At 33.3% G+C, this 15,963-nt stretch overlaps 1 non-coding gene across 1 annotated transcript; it reads right to left on the bottom strand.

The window, feature by feature from the left end:
• Positions 1 to 15,199: 15,199 nt before the first annotated feature.
• LOC121207583 (small nucleolar RNA R71) lies at positions 15,200 to 15,306 on the bottom strand. The gene has a single exon (XR_005902669.1). It is a non-coding gene; the product is annotated as a small nucleolar RNA R71 (small nucleolar RNA).
• Positions 15,307 to 15,963: the final 657 nt, after the last annotated feature.

The raw sequence follows: 15,963 nt of genomic DNA on the forward strand, positions 1-15,963 counted from the left end.
CGTCGATTTTCCATTTTTCACTCAATCTAGGTCCAATCCTCATTTTCCTTGATCTATAATAGCACATTTAGTCTAATTATTAGTCACATTATTTAATGTGATCAAAAAATCATATTTTGGAAAAATTATATTTTTTGACCCTAAACTTTGTCAAAATTACATTTTACCCCTAGACTCGTAAATAATTTTTATTCAATTTCCTCACTCTTTAAGCCTAGTCGAGCCATTTTCATAACTATAGAAAAGCACAATTCTCATCAAAACACACTTTTATACCATTTTTACAACTTTTACAAAATAGTTCTTTCGGACATTTTCATTGAAAATCGCTTAGTAAAAGTTGTTTATTTAGCACCCAACACTCTTTTTCTACCATTAGACATCAAAATGCATGCATGTCACACATGGTTCAATTTTTAAACATGAACCCTAGCTCAAATTAATGGTAGAAATAGATAGATCTTGTTACGGGGATTGCAAAAACGTAAAAATCATTAAAAATAGGGCTAGAACGGACTTACAATCGAGCTTGGAAGCTTGAAAAACCCTATCCATGGTTTCTCCAAGCAAGTTTCAGCCAAGAGGTTGAAGATGGACAAAAATTGGCTTTTAATTTTGTTTTTAATTCATTTTAATAACTAAATAACCAAAATGCCCTTAATGAAAAACTTTGGAAACATGCCTTGCCATGTCCATTTTTGTCCACCAACTTAACCAATGGTACAATTACCATATAAGGACCTCCAATTTAAAATTTCATAACAATTGGACACCTCTAGCATGTAAAACTCAACTTTTGCACTTTTTACGATTTAGTCCTTTTTACTAAATTGAGTGCCCAAACGTCAAAATTTTTGAACGAAATTTTCATGAAATCATTCCGTGAAATTGCAGACCATAAAAATATAATAAAAATAAAAATTTTGTCATCGAATTTGTGGTCCCAAAACTACTATTCCGACTAGGCCCAAAATTGGGATGTTACATTTCTTCCCTCTTTAGGGATTTTCGTCCTTGAAAATCTTACCGAAAAAGTGGTTTTGGTTTTTCTCTTATTTTCCTGAATCCTATAATCGATGTCAAAAAAAACTTTCACTCAAGCTGAGCTTTTACTACCTATCTCTTTAAATTTCACATACAAGAATCATAAGTGATTTTTGCTTTACAACACTTTCACTGAAACTTAATCTCTATCAAAAAGTTCATGTACTCAAAAGTCCGATCCATACTATCATGTTACATATACATTCATACTTGAATCTCTTTCGATTTCAAATAGTGAAACTAGCCAGTTCATCTCGGCCTCATACTCTTTATAATTCCACACAGTCTGATTATTTGCCAATTCAACTCTCAGTTACCTTTCATTTCAAAGCCTCCCCTAGCTTTCCCAAGAAATCATGATATGAAACCCGGATCTCAATTCGATTGGTGGAGACTAGTATTCCAAGAAATCCTTCAATCATAAAGACACAGAATTCCATGAATCTGATGAGCAGACATTCAGGCATACCAGCATAATTTACAAATCTCATAACATTTAACAACACGCTACATATCACATTCCTCTTTCAAGGACAGGAATAATCCAGACAAGAAAATCCATATTAACTTTCTCTATTTCCATTCTAATGTCAATACTGGTAGATATAACTCTGGTAGAACCTGATGCTCGGCTTTAACCCCATTAACATTTCAAATATTCTTACATAAGGATCATACAATAACTATCTCATCATGTTTTAATACCCAAGTCATTTGCACTATAACAAACTCATGTCTTTCTGTAACACCAGATGCCTTAAGCTATCACTTGCCTTATTGTCTTAAAAAACATCACCATTCAAACAACAATACATAACTAAAAAGCAGGAAGTCTTTGCTCAACACAAATTAGACCAGTTCAAAGGCTTCGGTTAACAATGTTCTCATCTGTCCAAACTTTTCCAATCATGAATTAAGCCATTAATTTCACAAAAAGAAGACTTTACCACTTAAGCCTTTGCCAATGTTAAATCCTTATATGAAAATTTGGAGACATCCAAACACTAAGATCACTAGATTACCATGATCAAATCAGAAGCATAATCATACTTGATATATATATCGCAATCTAAAGGTCATAATTTAACGATAAGCCATGTTCGATAAGTTATGAGATAAAGATGACCAAGAGTTCAAGATAAGGAAATCCATAACGGAGAAATCTAGAATATAGAAATCCAACATAAATAAATCCAGAAGAAAATATCATTCTGACCACCAAAGATAGATGCAACAAGAAAAATGTACCTTCCATATACATATCGAGCAAATCAACTATTAAAAGTAACCAAATCATAGCATCATACACTCTCTTTTCATCAATTCTCAACAGGCGTAAGGTAACAGAATACCAGAAAGAAATAGGATCATGTAGATTATGTACCAATCAGACTGACAATGCCATTGTCTATCATTAAGATCAGGGAACATTTCCATATTACAAAAATTCATCAGAGAATATACAACCACTACAACAAATTTCCCAAAATAAATGGACTCATAGGATGCCTTAAAAGAGATAGCCATCATCTGCTCACAATAATTACTATTCTCAAACATCTCGCATTTCAAACATTATTCCTTTAACTATTTTCAACATCAAAATTTCCATATTATTCTTTTCATTAAATGAGATCAGCTCATGAGGGAATTTCAATCAATCCATTTCTCAACGTCATACCAGGATAGATCGTTTTACCAAAATTAACCTTTTTCACTAACTGTGATGTTGCGAAAATTAAACAATCTTTCAGTCAATTCAATATCTTTCTAGCTCATGTCTATACTTATCAACCCATTCTCAATCTCTAATCATGCTTATTACCATTCTATCACTAAACTTTTTGGTTTCTCACCTGAGAACTTATTCAACACAAATATCAGGAATTTCCATTATAAAACACCACTTTGGTAGGGGGTCATAGGGCCTCTAACTCGACTCTCCTATGCATATACATGTAACACAATTTTCATCATCATAGCAACATCATCACAAATCATGTTAATCATTTCGAGTAAACTAACTTTCATACTGATTTTACGCCCACTTTCCATTTATCTCATTTTAACAAGTTACTTATGCATGCATTCCATGTTTTCTGGATAACTTTACTTATCTACTCATATAATCATACAAGTCATGCACATGATATCATACAATGGCACAAACATGGATAATTTTATCACAATCTATACTTTTACCTCGTACACCACCAGTTAGATATATCTTTACAATCATATAAATTAGTCCAAGCAATTTAAACTCAAGCTATACGAGCTTGCCAAGCATAATCATCCAAACAGATATACATGAATACTCATCCCGTTAAAATTCTTGATAAGTTATCTAAACACATGCATTTACTCGAGCAATTCAGTCACGTACATCATGGAATTATCAATCAATCATAGGTAAGCTCATTGTGCCATATAATCCTTCATCTCATTTCAATAATTCATTGCAATCTATCAAATTTTAATATCCAATCAGGACTATTACATTTAATCCATAACAAGGTATTATGAATCTTATTCGTACTTTTCCAAGTTTCAACTTCTCATAACTGCGCTTTACTCAAATACCTCCTTATCACAATCAATATGGTTAGATGTAGCTCGGTTGGAGAGTACCTTTGTCTAAACAAAGTGGCTATCATACGCGTTGGGAAACATCACACTATCTTAGATTGGGGGTATGTATAGCTAGACTCTCATACATATGCTAGGCTAGTCCAAGAACTGACTAAACCATAGCTCTGATACCACTAAATGTAACACCCCTACCCTGTCCGACACCGGGATAGGATACGAAGCATTACCAAACTTAAACACAAGCAATCATGCAAATCGATCCATAAAATTTCATTTATTTTTCAAAACATTCAATCACATGCACATAGTCCCTTATTTGGGTCTACAAAACCCAAAACATACTTTAGAAAATGTTCGGGACTAAACTGAGAACTTTGGAAAATTCTGGGAAAACTTAGAAATTTTTCTCATGAAACAGGGTCACACACCCGTGTGGACACAGGGGCACGCCCGTGTCCTCAGGCCATGTAACTATTTGTTTATGACATCATTAAACAAATTGAACCACACGGCTATACCACACGCTCGTGTCACCAAGTTGTGTCCCTCACACGGTGGAGACACACGGTTGTCTCATCTCATGTAGTTAACTCTTATGCTATTTTCCAAGCCTTTTTGTTACCCTTACATGCATACACATATACATGGATCCAATGGCATTCAACATCCTCAATTATGATACAAACATATCATTTACCTATCAACATGCATGTGTTACACATTCCCACATTAAACCAAGACTAGTCATATCATAGTTATCTTTGTGCCAATTTATTTCAACTTATCATCAAACTTCCATGTTCATCTCCATATTACATATTTAATTCATGGTCATAAAACATGTATTCAACACACATGACATATTGCCAACCATGCATAACAAACAAACATAATCATATCTTCACATCATAAGTAATAAATCATAACTTGACTAGCTAGACTTACAAGCCATAATCAATATAAGCCACACCTTATGGCCATATACAATAGCTCAAAATGGGTCAATACTTTTGGCCAAATCATAATAACAAATGTCATAGAACTAGGTCCCTACACATGCTGCTCACTTGATAATTCTAACATATGTAAAAATATTCCAAAGGTATTGGCTTGATAGTGTGATGCTGCCTCTGACGATCTCCGACCCCGAGCCGACCTGACAACACTAAAAGAAATGGAAAGGAGGGAGTAAGCTTTATGCTTAGTAAGCTCGCATGAAAAATAATAAGAAATGTATTAACATGCTATTTTTTAATTCCTCTCTATTTATTCAAAGTCTAGTTAAGCTATTTTCTAGAGTCATGGTCACTAAATTATTTATATCCGGAGCTATGAGACTCCAAATTGAAAACCGCTAATTTTTCTCAAAACTAGACTCACATATCTTTTTATCATAAAATTTTCAGCATTATTGGTCTAGCAAATAAGTACAGTTTATTATTCAAATTCTCATCTGTTTCGCTATTTGATAACTTCAACCTTTCTTCACTAAAATTTATTTGTCTCATAGTACAGGATTCAGATGATGCTCCCGTCTATTTCCCTTGAAAATATACTCATTAAGGATTTTAAGAATGTAATTTATAACCCATGACTATTTCCCTTTTTAAAGAGCACACTCTCGTGAACCTCCTTTCTTACAGTGGATTTCCAGTCTAAGCTAAATCCCTTATAATATAAACTCATAGAGTATTATCGGGATTACCAGTCCAGGCTAAATCCCCTACAACGACATATACTCAAATAAGATCGAATCTAAATTACCAGTCTAGGCTAAATTCAGAACCTAATTCAGATTACCAGTCGGGCTAAATCCGTTCACACATATTCTTCGGGAGGGCTATATAAGGATTGGATCACCCGTCCAGGCTAGATCCTTTTTACCATCAATTCCTTTTCAAGAATCCATCGAATATCCTATTTCATTCAAATGAGATTTTTCTTCCTCTTATTATCAATCATGTCAATGTTTGATAAAATTTTTATACATTGAGCATTCAAATCATATTCTTATCAAGAGCATACATTTATCAGATAATCGTCATTTAAGCAATTAACATACCTCACACATTGTATTTACTTGCAAATGGACTTACCTTCCTTTTCACTCTTTCATAAGTTATCCAACTTAATAAAGCAACATTTCATATCAAATACTCAATATATTTAGCTATTATATAGCAAGCCATCAATGATTGAGCCATCCAACATTTCATGTGTTACTATTCATATATCATTGTTCTCACAAATTTTATATACCATTCTTTCATCACTTTTAAATATATTAAATCATTCCATTCGTGCAATAATAATATAGAATTTTCAATTCAAATATAGCATTGCACTATTATTCACACATAACTACCTCGACACCAAAATAGCAAAAAGGAACCTAACCGTCGATTTTCCATTTTTCACCCGATCTAGGTCCAATCCTTGTTTTTCTTGATCTATAATAGCACATTTAGTCTAATTATTAGTCACATTATTTAATGTGATAAAAAATCATATTTTGGAAAAATTACATTTTTGCCCCTAAACTTTGTCAAAATTACACTTTTCCCCCTAGGCTCGTAAAATAATTTTTATTCAATTTCCTCACTCTTTAAGCCTAGCTGAACCATTTTCACAACTATAGCAAAGCAAAATTCTCATCAAAACACACTTTTATACCATTTTTACAACTTTTACAAAATGGTCCTTTCGGACATTTTCATCGAAAATCGCTTAGTAAAACTCATTTATTTAACACCCAACTCTTATTTTCTACCATTAGGCATCAAAATGCATGCATGGGTCAATTTTTAGACATAAACCCTAGCTCAAATTAATGGTAGAAATAGATTGATCTTGTTACGGGAATTGTAAAAACTTAAAAATCATTAAAAAACGGGGCTAGAACGAACTTACAATCGAGATTGGAAGATTGAAAAACCTTATACATGGTTTCTCCATGCAATTTTTGGCCAAGATGTTGAAGATGGACAAAAATTGGCTTTTAATTTTGTTTTTAATTCATTTTAATAACTAAATGACCAAAATGCCCTTAATGAAAAACTTTGGAAACATACCTAACCATGTCTATTTTTGTCCCTCAACTTAACCAATGGTCTAATTATCATATAAGGACCTCCAATTTAAAATTTCATAACAATTGGACACCTCTAGCATGTAAAACTTAACTTTTGCACTTTTTACTATTTAGTCCTTTTGACTAAATTAAGTGCCCAAATGTCAAAATTTTTGAACTAAATTTTAATGAAATAATTTTGTGAAATTGTAGACCAGAAAAATATAATAAAAATAAAATGTTTCTCATCGGATTTGTGGTTCCAAAACCACTATTCTGACTAGGCCCAAATCGGGATGCTATAAGGAAAGGCTAATGTTGTTGCTGATGCTCTAAGTAGGAAATCATTGTTTGCATCGAGTACAATGAATACTCAGTTAAATTTCTCTGATGATGGTTCGATTTTAGCGGAGTTGAAAGCGAGTTCATTATTTATTCAGTAGATTTATGATGCACAGAAGGTTGATAATGAATTGTTAGAAAAACGAGCTGAATGTGATACGAACCCTGATTTAGAATTCTGAGTTGATAATGAATATTTCTTGAGATTTCGAGATCGGATTTGTGTTCTAAGAAATTCAGAGTTGATTCAGATGATTTTTAACGAAGCTCACAACAGTCGTTTATCTGTACATCCGAGTGGTACAAAAATGTATAATGATTTGAAACAGCATTACTGGTGGTCTGGAATAAAAAGAGATATCTCAGATTTTGTTTCGAAATGTTTAATCTGTTAGCAAGTCAAAGCTAAACATCAGGTGCCATCTGGTTTGTTACAACCGATTGTGATTCCAGAGTGGAAATGGGACAGAATCACGATGGATTTTTTATCGAGTTTACCTCTGTCACCGAGTAAGAAAGATGCAATTTGGGTTGTGGATGAAAGATTGACTAAATCGGCTCATTCCATCCCAGTTCGTATAGATTATTCACTTGATAAGCTTGCTGAGTTGTATATTTTTCAGATTGTGAGATTGCATGGATACCTATTTCTATTGTTTCAAATAGAGATCAGAGGTTTATGTCACGATTTTGGAAGAAACTGCAAGATGCATTAGGTACGAAACTACACTTTAGCACTATTTTCCACCCACAGACGGATGGTCAATCTGAACGGATTATTCAGATACTCAAGGATATGTTGAGATGTTGTATTCTTGAGTTTGAAGGTACGTGGGAACGATACTTGTCATTGATTGAATTTCCATATAATAATAGCTTTCAATCGAGTATCAAAATGGCTTCTTACAAGGTTTTATACGGTCGAAAATGCCGAACACCATTGTACTAGACAGAGTTTAGTGAGAATAAGATTCACAGGGTTGATTTGATCAAAGAAACAAAAGAAAAAGTGAAAGTAATACGTGATAGTCTAAAAGCAGCAACGGATCGTCAGAAATCATATGCAGATTTGAAAAGAAAAGACATTGAATTTGAGATCGGTGACAAATTGTTTCTGAAAGTATCTCTGTGGAATAAAATACTTCAATTCGGTTGTAAAGACAAATTGAATCCAAGGTTCATCGAACTGTATGAAATTATAGAGCGTGTCAGGCTAGTTGAGTATAGATTGCTATTGCCACCTGAGCTAGAAAAGATCCATAACGTATTTCACGTATCGATGCTACGAAGATACAAATTAGATCCTTCGCATGTTATTTCCTCGATTGAGGTTGAAATTCAGCCTGATATGCCTTATGAAGAAGAACCGATCTGTATCTTAACTCGCGAGGTTAAAGAGTTGAGAAAGAAGAAAATTGCATTAGTGAAAGTATTGTGGCATCGGCACGAGGTTGAAGAAGCCACATGGGAACATGAGGATGCTATAAGAAAATAATATCCAAACCTATTCACCGGTAAGATTGTCGGGGACGAAAATCCCTAAGGGGGGAGAGTTGTAATAGCCTGATTTAGATCCTAGTCGAAATAGTGGTTTTGGGAACACAAAATTCAAGTTAGAAAAGTATTTTAATATTATTTTTCATGCTTATAATATGTGAATTGACATGTGGGAAAGTCCCGTATGAAAATTTAATCATTTGTGTGCTCAATTTGATAAAAGGACCTAATCGCATAAAATGTAAAAGTTGATTGCCATATGTTAAGTGTGCCTATTTGTTATGTCTCTTTAAATGAGAGGTCCTTATGTTGTTAATATGTCATTTATATGGTAATTGTACAATAATTACCTTATATGTTAATGTTTTGAATGTTTATTAATGAAGGGCAAAATGGTAAATGATGTATTAATATTAATATGTATTATAATAAAAGAAAATAAGGGAATGGATGATTTATTCATCCTTATTAGCTGAAATTATCAAAAGAAAAAGAATAAAATTCAAGCTTAGGGTTCGGCTAGGAGATTTGGTGATTAAGGTATGTTTTGAACTCGATTTTTGATGATTTTTACATTTTTGATATTGTTACTTAGTAATCTATCAAGCCCATGCCCCAATTTTTGAATTGGTTGATGATTTTGAAAGATTTCATTGATGAATTCATGTGTTTTATGATGTTTAATGATGAATTATGAAAGCTTAGTGCTTGATATACATGTTTTGTAAAGTGATTTATAGATGATAAGTCTATTTCTTCTAAGGTAGAACAGCATGGATGGCAGATTTTCTATTTGCATCCAGTGAATGTTTAGACAAAGGTGGTTCGTGAGTTTTATGCTCATGTTACTTCTCCCAACAATGCTTTTATTTATGTGCGGGGAGCATCAGTGCTCTTTGATGAATATTCCATCAATGTTCAGTACGGACTATCTAATGTTCAAGATGAACACACTAAGTTTGCCGATATAATCACTAAGGATGGTCTAAATTAAGTTCCTCAAGACCTATGTGTAGCAGGTGCTAAGTGGATGATGTAAAGACAAGACTATTATACCTTGAAGATGGCCTCTTTGAAACCCAACTATAGGGTTTGGTACTAGTTCCTTAAAACACGCCTAATTCATTCATGTAATAGTCTGGTTTAGACCCTAGTCGGAATAGTGGTTTCAAGACAACAAATTAGAGTTAAAAAATATTTAAATATTATTTTCTGTGCTTAAAATATGTGAATTGACATCTGTGAAAGTTTCGTATGTAAATTCGATCATTTGTGTGCTTAATTTGATAAAAAGACCTAATCGCGTAAAATGTAAAAGTTGCATGCTATATGTTAAGTGTGTCTATTTGTTATGTCTTATTAAATGAGAGGTCCTTATGTTGTTATTTGACCATTGAACTTATGAATGGACATTAATAACCATCCATTAAGTGGTTTTATAATGGATTAAAAAAGGTTAAATTTGTAAAATGTATAATAATGATAATTTAATTAATCAAAAGCATGAAAATCAAATCATTATCATTCACCATTGCCGAAAATTAAAAGAAAGAAAGGCTCTCTCATCCAAATAGGGCTTCAACACTTGTTTTGACTAAATAGGTATGTATTTTTGATCGATTTTTGATAATTTCTACGTTTTTGTGATCGTTGCTTAAAGTTCTATCAAGCCCATGTTTGAATTTTTTATTTTGTTGATGATTTTGAGTTATGCCATTGTTGATAATGTGAGCTTTGTGAAGTTGGATGATAGTATATGAAAATATGTGTTAGATTACTAAGTTTTGTCTTTGAATTTTTGATGAATTTGAATAAAATGGGCTAAATTGTGAGATTTGTAAGTTGAGGGACTAAAATGTAAAATAAATGAAATATGGGGGTTTGTATGAATACTATTTATATTCGGCTAAGCTTGTGTAAAAGGAAATTTTGTGTATTTTATGATTTTCTGAATTAAGCACTAAAGTGTTAAAGTGTGAAAATGTGAGGGCTAATTTGTAAAATGCCCTAAATATGTACTTTTGGATTGATTTGAATGATTTGAATGATTTGGTGAATAAACGATTAAAATTTGAGTTTATATAGATCAAGAACTAAAGAAAATGGAATTAGATTGGGGAACGTCAAAAGTCATCGAGTAGCTGATTTCGTCTATCCAAATCCGTACGAGTTAAGTCAATATACAAATAAATGTGTTTTGAATTGAATTACTATCGATTATATGCTATTGAATTGTGATGAATGACTATATGAGTTGAGAAATGTGAGATATCCGAGAAAGTATCGACAAAGTTCCGAATCCAAAAAGCTCCGTATGAACCATAGGAATAGTTAGGATACATACGTCATGACATAGGATCCGATATGTGTTTTCGTGTAAGACCACGTCTGGGACATTGGTATCAACTTATGATTTACGTGTAAGACCACGTCTAAGACGTTGGCATCGTATTTGATTTCGTGTAAGACCCTGTCTGAGATAGTGGCATCGATATTTGATTACATGTAAGACCACGTCTGTGACATTGGCATTGTATGAGCTTTTCGAGTTATCCGCGTATCCTTATGATTCTGAATGGTTCAACGGGCATTCCAAGAAACGAATGATTATATGTGATGTGAGCTAATTCAGGTACGTTTGAAATGTATATTATGTTTAAGAATAAAAGGTAAGTATTTGTACAAGTGATGATAGAGGTTATAAGTATGAGAAAATATGCTGTATGTGTAAATGAATTGGGAATATGTTAAATGTATATGAACTTTGTGGTTTGAGATATTATTTGGCTATGGAATATATGTAATTTGATGATGCTTTAATGTTTTGAATGTTAAGTTTATTTGTATATGGCTACTTTGTGTGTTTTTCAACTGTTTTATAAATATCGTAGTTATCGAGAGCTCAGGGATCATCAATATAACAGCCCAATTTTTAGTGGTGTCGAAAACAGTGATTTGGGGATCACTAAATTCTACAAGTAAGTTTGAAAATTTAATAAATTAATAATTATGGGTCAAGTGTGAATTTAGAAGAATTTTTGAATTAGTGAATTTTGGGATTTAAAAAAAAGAATTTAATAGGTAAATTGGGTCTAAAACGAGGTATCGAGACCTAGAATGCATAAGTCAAGCCATAAATATTTTTATAAATATTTATGGAGTGTCATTGAGTTAGTATTAAAGCTTCGTTAGGAAATTTTAACGTTTGGATAGTCAATTAATTAAAAAAGACCAAATTAAAAAAGTGCAAAACTTGCTAAAATGATTATATAGCTCAAGTGTTAAATGAGGGAGGACTTAAAAGGAAAATTAGCCTCAAGGGAATGGATGAGGCGGCATAAGCAAGAAAAAATTATGAAATTAGGTGAACTAAGGGTAAAATGGTAAATTTTACAAAATTAAACAAATAATAGAAATTGAAAGAGATTTCTAGGCCATTCTTCTCATAATTTCGGCAAGACAGCCATGGGAGAGAGCTTTTAATCTGGTTTTACACAATTTTACTGCATATCAAGAATCCGAAGTGAATCGTGGAAAAGAGAAAATAGTCGATTAGTCCCTGAACTTGTATGACTTTTGCGAATTTTCCCAGATTGACGTGAAATTGGTGGATCGGATCAACATATTAGGGCACACTATCCAGATTACTTCGGCAAATTTTATTGTGCATTTTAAGGTTTATATGACATGTATAGGGTTTAATTGAAAGGAAGTGAAGGTGTTATAAACTTAGTTATAAACATTTTTTATTAAAATAGTTCTGGATAGTAGCAGTAGTCCAAATCTGAAAAATCACCAAAACTTGTGAAAATTGACTTAGAGGTTGAATAAAATATGAAATTAAAGCCTATTGAGTGTAGTTTTACATAGAAGAAACAGTGTAAACAAAAGAATCTTATTTTATGAGATATTTAATTTTTTGTGAAAGAGAGTCAGAATGATTTTGGAATCCCCTATTTTAATTTGGGGAAATCATTAAAAATTGTACAAAAATAATTATGAGTTATAAATTATATTCTTAAAATCTTTAATGAGTCTATTTTCAAAAGAAACAAACAGGAACATCTTTCGAATTTTGTATAAGAGGATAATTAATTTTTAGTAAAGAAAGGTCGAAGCTGTCAAATAGCAAAACAGGGGTAACTTTGAAGAATAAACTATACTTATTGGCTAATCCATAAATTCTGGAAATTTTATGCTAAGAAGATATGTGAGTATTTTTCAGGGAAAATTAGTGGATCTTAATTTGGAGTTCCGTAGCTCCAGATATAAATAATTTAGTGACTATGACTCAAATGGATAGTTTCGCTATGAACAATAAATATCATGAGTTATTTGAAAATGTTCTTAAATTTTTGGTAATGCTCCGTAACCCTATTTTAGTGTCGAATACGGGTTAGGGGTGTTACATTTATTAGTATCAAAGCTTCAGTTTAGTTGATTCTTTGAACAAATGAGATGTGTAAAGTGTATAGAAATACAGGCCATATAAATCTGTGATAGTGTGATGTGTATGATCCGATCTAATCTTTGTTTTACTTATAGAAAAAGATGCTTTCCAACTTAGCTATTTTTGATAGTACTAAAAGTGATATTGAGATATTTGATAAGTCGTAATTTATACATATTTGTATCCTATGCTTAGCATATTTTTGGATGAATTATCATCATATTTGTGGAATTCAATGCTCCTAATCCTTTAATTTCATGTTTTATACTTAGGTGAGCATAGGAGACTAAAAAGAGTGAAAACGGGCCAAAAATAGAGAAAATGGGTCAACATGGGAAATCAACATGGCCTGGACTTCCTCACATGGGTAGTTCCACACACCCGTGTCTATTTAACAGATTGCAACACGGCCTAAGCCACCTCACACGGGAGTGTCACATGAGCGTGTCCCTGGTGAGCCCAAATCTAGTCCTATTCGAAAAAGGGCACTCTTGAGTGTTTTGAAGCATTCTAAAGCCTATATAAACACCCGAAGAGGTACCTAGAGGAGACACATGGAGTAGGAGGCAAGGAATTACTCGAAGGAAGCCGATTGGTCCATCTCAGAAGCCGGATTCTCCTTCAAGACTGAAGATCTCCCTTCAATTTCCTTCGGGATTTTTGGGTTTCTTTATATTTTGTTATCATTATTCTTCTGAGATGTTTTCTTTTACACATATGAACTAAATACCCTAAATACCTAAGAGGAATGAAACCTAAGATGGATCTTGTTATTATTGTTTGAATTATATGACAAATATTTGATTTGATCTTAATTATGTATTCTTAATTCTTGCTTTAATATTTCAGGATATTGATTCAAGTATTGATGTGCTTATTCAGAGGAGCAAAAGTCCCTGCCTAAGAGTAGACCTAGCATAATTAAGCGGAGTTGATTGTACCCCTAGACATAGGGCGACATAATTTTGTCGGATTAGGGTGAAACCTAAAAAGAGGATCCATAGATCAAGTTAATGTAACACTAGAGGTTTTAATTAGAAAGAGATTTCAATTAATCAACCTAGGGTTACACGTTGTTAGTCTCGAGAGAGATAATAATTTAACTTAGGGATTTCTACGGATCAAGTCAAGTGAATAAATCGTCTGATTCAGAGTCAAATAACAAGTGAAGTCTACGTGGATTTTCCCTTGGGTTTTGTCCAAGTCAATCAATTTTTTCCCAAAAGTATTTCCCCAATTTTCCTCCTGTGCATTCTTAGTTTAGTTAATTAATTTAGATAAAACAAACCTCTTTATTTTTAGGCTAGATAATAAAACGAGACTTAATACTAGTACTTTTAGTTCCTCTGGGTTCGACGTTCCGGTCTTGCTATAAACTATACTACTGTTCGATAGGTGCGCTTGTCTTTATCGTGAAAATAGTTAGTTTTCAAGTATGATCAATCATAAATTTAAAACTTATCATGAGACATCACATCATGTTTTTGGCGCCGTTGCCAGGGAACTAAGATATTAGGAACACTTAATTTTTATTACTTTAGCCATTTATTCTATTGCAATTTAAATTTTATTTTGATTTTTGTTACTAAATTTTCTTTTTCCTTCTGGTAGGTTTTTATAGTTTATGACTAGAAGAAACCCGTCGGACCATTACTTTTCGATAGTGAGATCAATTGCACAGCTAGCAGAAGCCGAAGAGAAATAATGCGAAGCCTAAGATACACAGAGGAAGAGCAAGAAGACGATATTTCCACCATAACCGAGGAGATGGCTGAAAATCAGGAAAATTTGCTACCTCCTGCGATTGCTGCTGAACCAGTAAATCAAAATCCTACTCCACGCACTATGTATGATTATGTAAACCTAATTTAATAGGAACTGAGTCGAGTATAGTTAGGTCTGCTATTGCTGCAAATAATTTTAAACTGAAACCTAACACAATTCAAATGATACAACAGTTTGTTCAGTTTGTTGGTTTGCAGGACGAGGATCCAAACACTCATTTGGCGAATTTTCTAGAGTTTTATGACACTTTTAAGATCAATGGCATTTTCGACGATGCCATTCGCCTTCGGTTATTTCCCTTTTCATTGAGGAACAAGGCTAAACAGTGGTTGAACTCGTTACCACGATGGTCAATCACTACTTGGGAACAAATGACCGAAAAGTTTTTACTTAAATATTTTCCACCGGCTAAAATGGCTAAATTGAGGAATGATATCTCTTCTTTTGTGCAGATGGATCTAGAAACACTCTATGATGCATGGGAGAGATACAAGGATCTATTGACAAGGTGCCCTCACTATGGGTTACCTTTATGGTTGTAGGTTCAAACATTTTACAACGGTGTGAACCCCTCAACAAGGCAACTTATCGACGCAGCTGCCGATGGAACTTTGAATAACAAAACACCTGAAGAGGCTTACGAATTTATTGAAGAGAGGTCACTGAATAACTATCAGTGGCAAGTCATGAGAACAAAGCTGACAAAAGTAGCTGGTGTTTTCAACTTCGATGCGGTTACTATGCTATGTAACCAGGTAGAACTTTTAAATACAAGATTGACGGTTTATATGGTTCTACTCAAGTACAAAAAGTGATGAGGTGCGATGCAAATGGAGAAGAAGTACACACAGAATATCAATCTTTCAATCCTAGCACCTAGGAGGAACAAGTTCAATATATAGGTAATAATAATTCTAGACCTCAAAATAACCCATACAGTAACACTTATAATGCAGGTTGGAGAAACCATCCCAATTTCTCGTGGGGTGGCCAAGGAAATCAAAAGCCACAACATCCCCCAGGTTTTCAACAACCGCCTTACCAGCAGGAAAAGAAGCCGAACCTTGAAGAGATGCTAATGAAATTTATCTTGGTGTTAGAAACTCGTTTTCAAAATACCTAAATAGCACTTAAGAATCAACAAGCGTCGATTCAGGGGCTCGAAACCTAGATAGCCCAACTT

Source organism: Gossypium hirsutum, chromosome A01 (genome assembly GCF_007990345.1).
Source record: "Gossypium hirsutum isolate 1008001.06 chromosome A01, Gossypium_hirsutum_v2.1, whole genome shotgun sequence".
In the NCBI taxonomy this organism is placed as follows: Eukaryota; Viridiplantae; Streptophyta; class Magnoliopsida; order Malvales; family Malvaceae; genus Gossypium; species Gossypium hirsutum.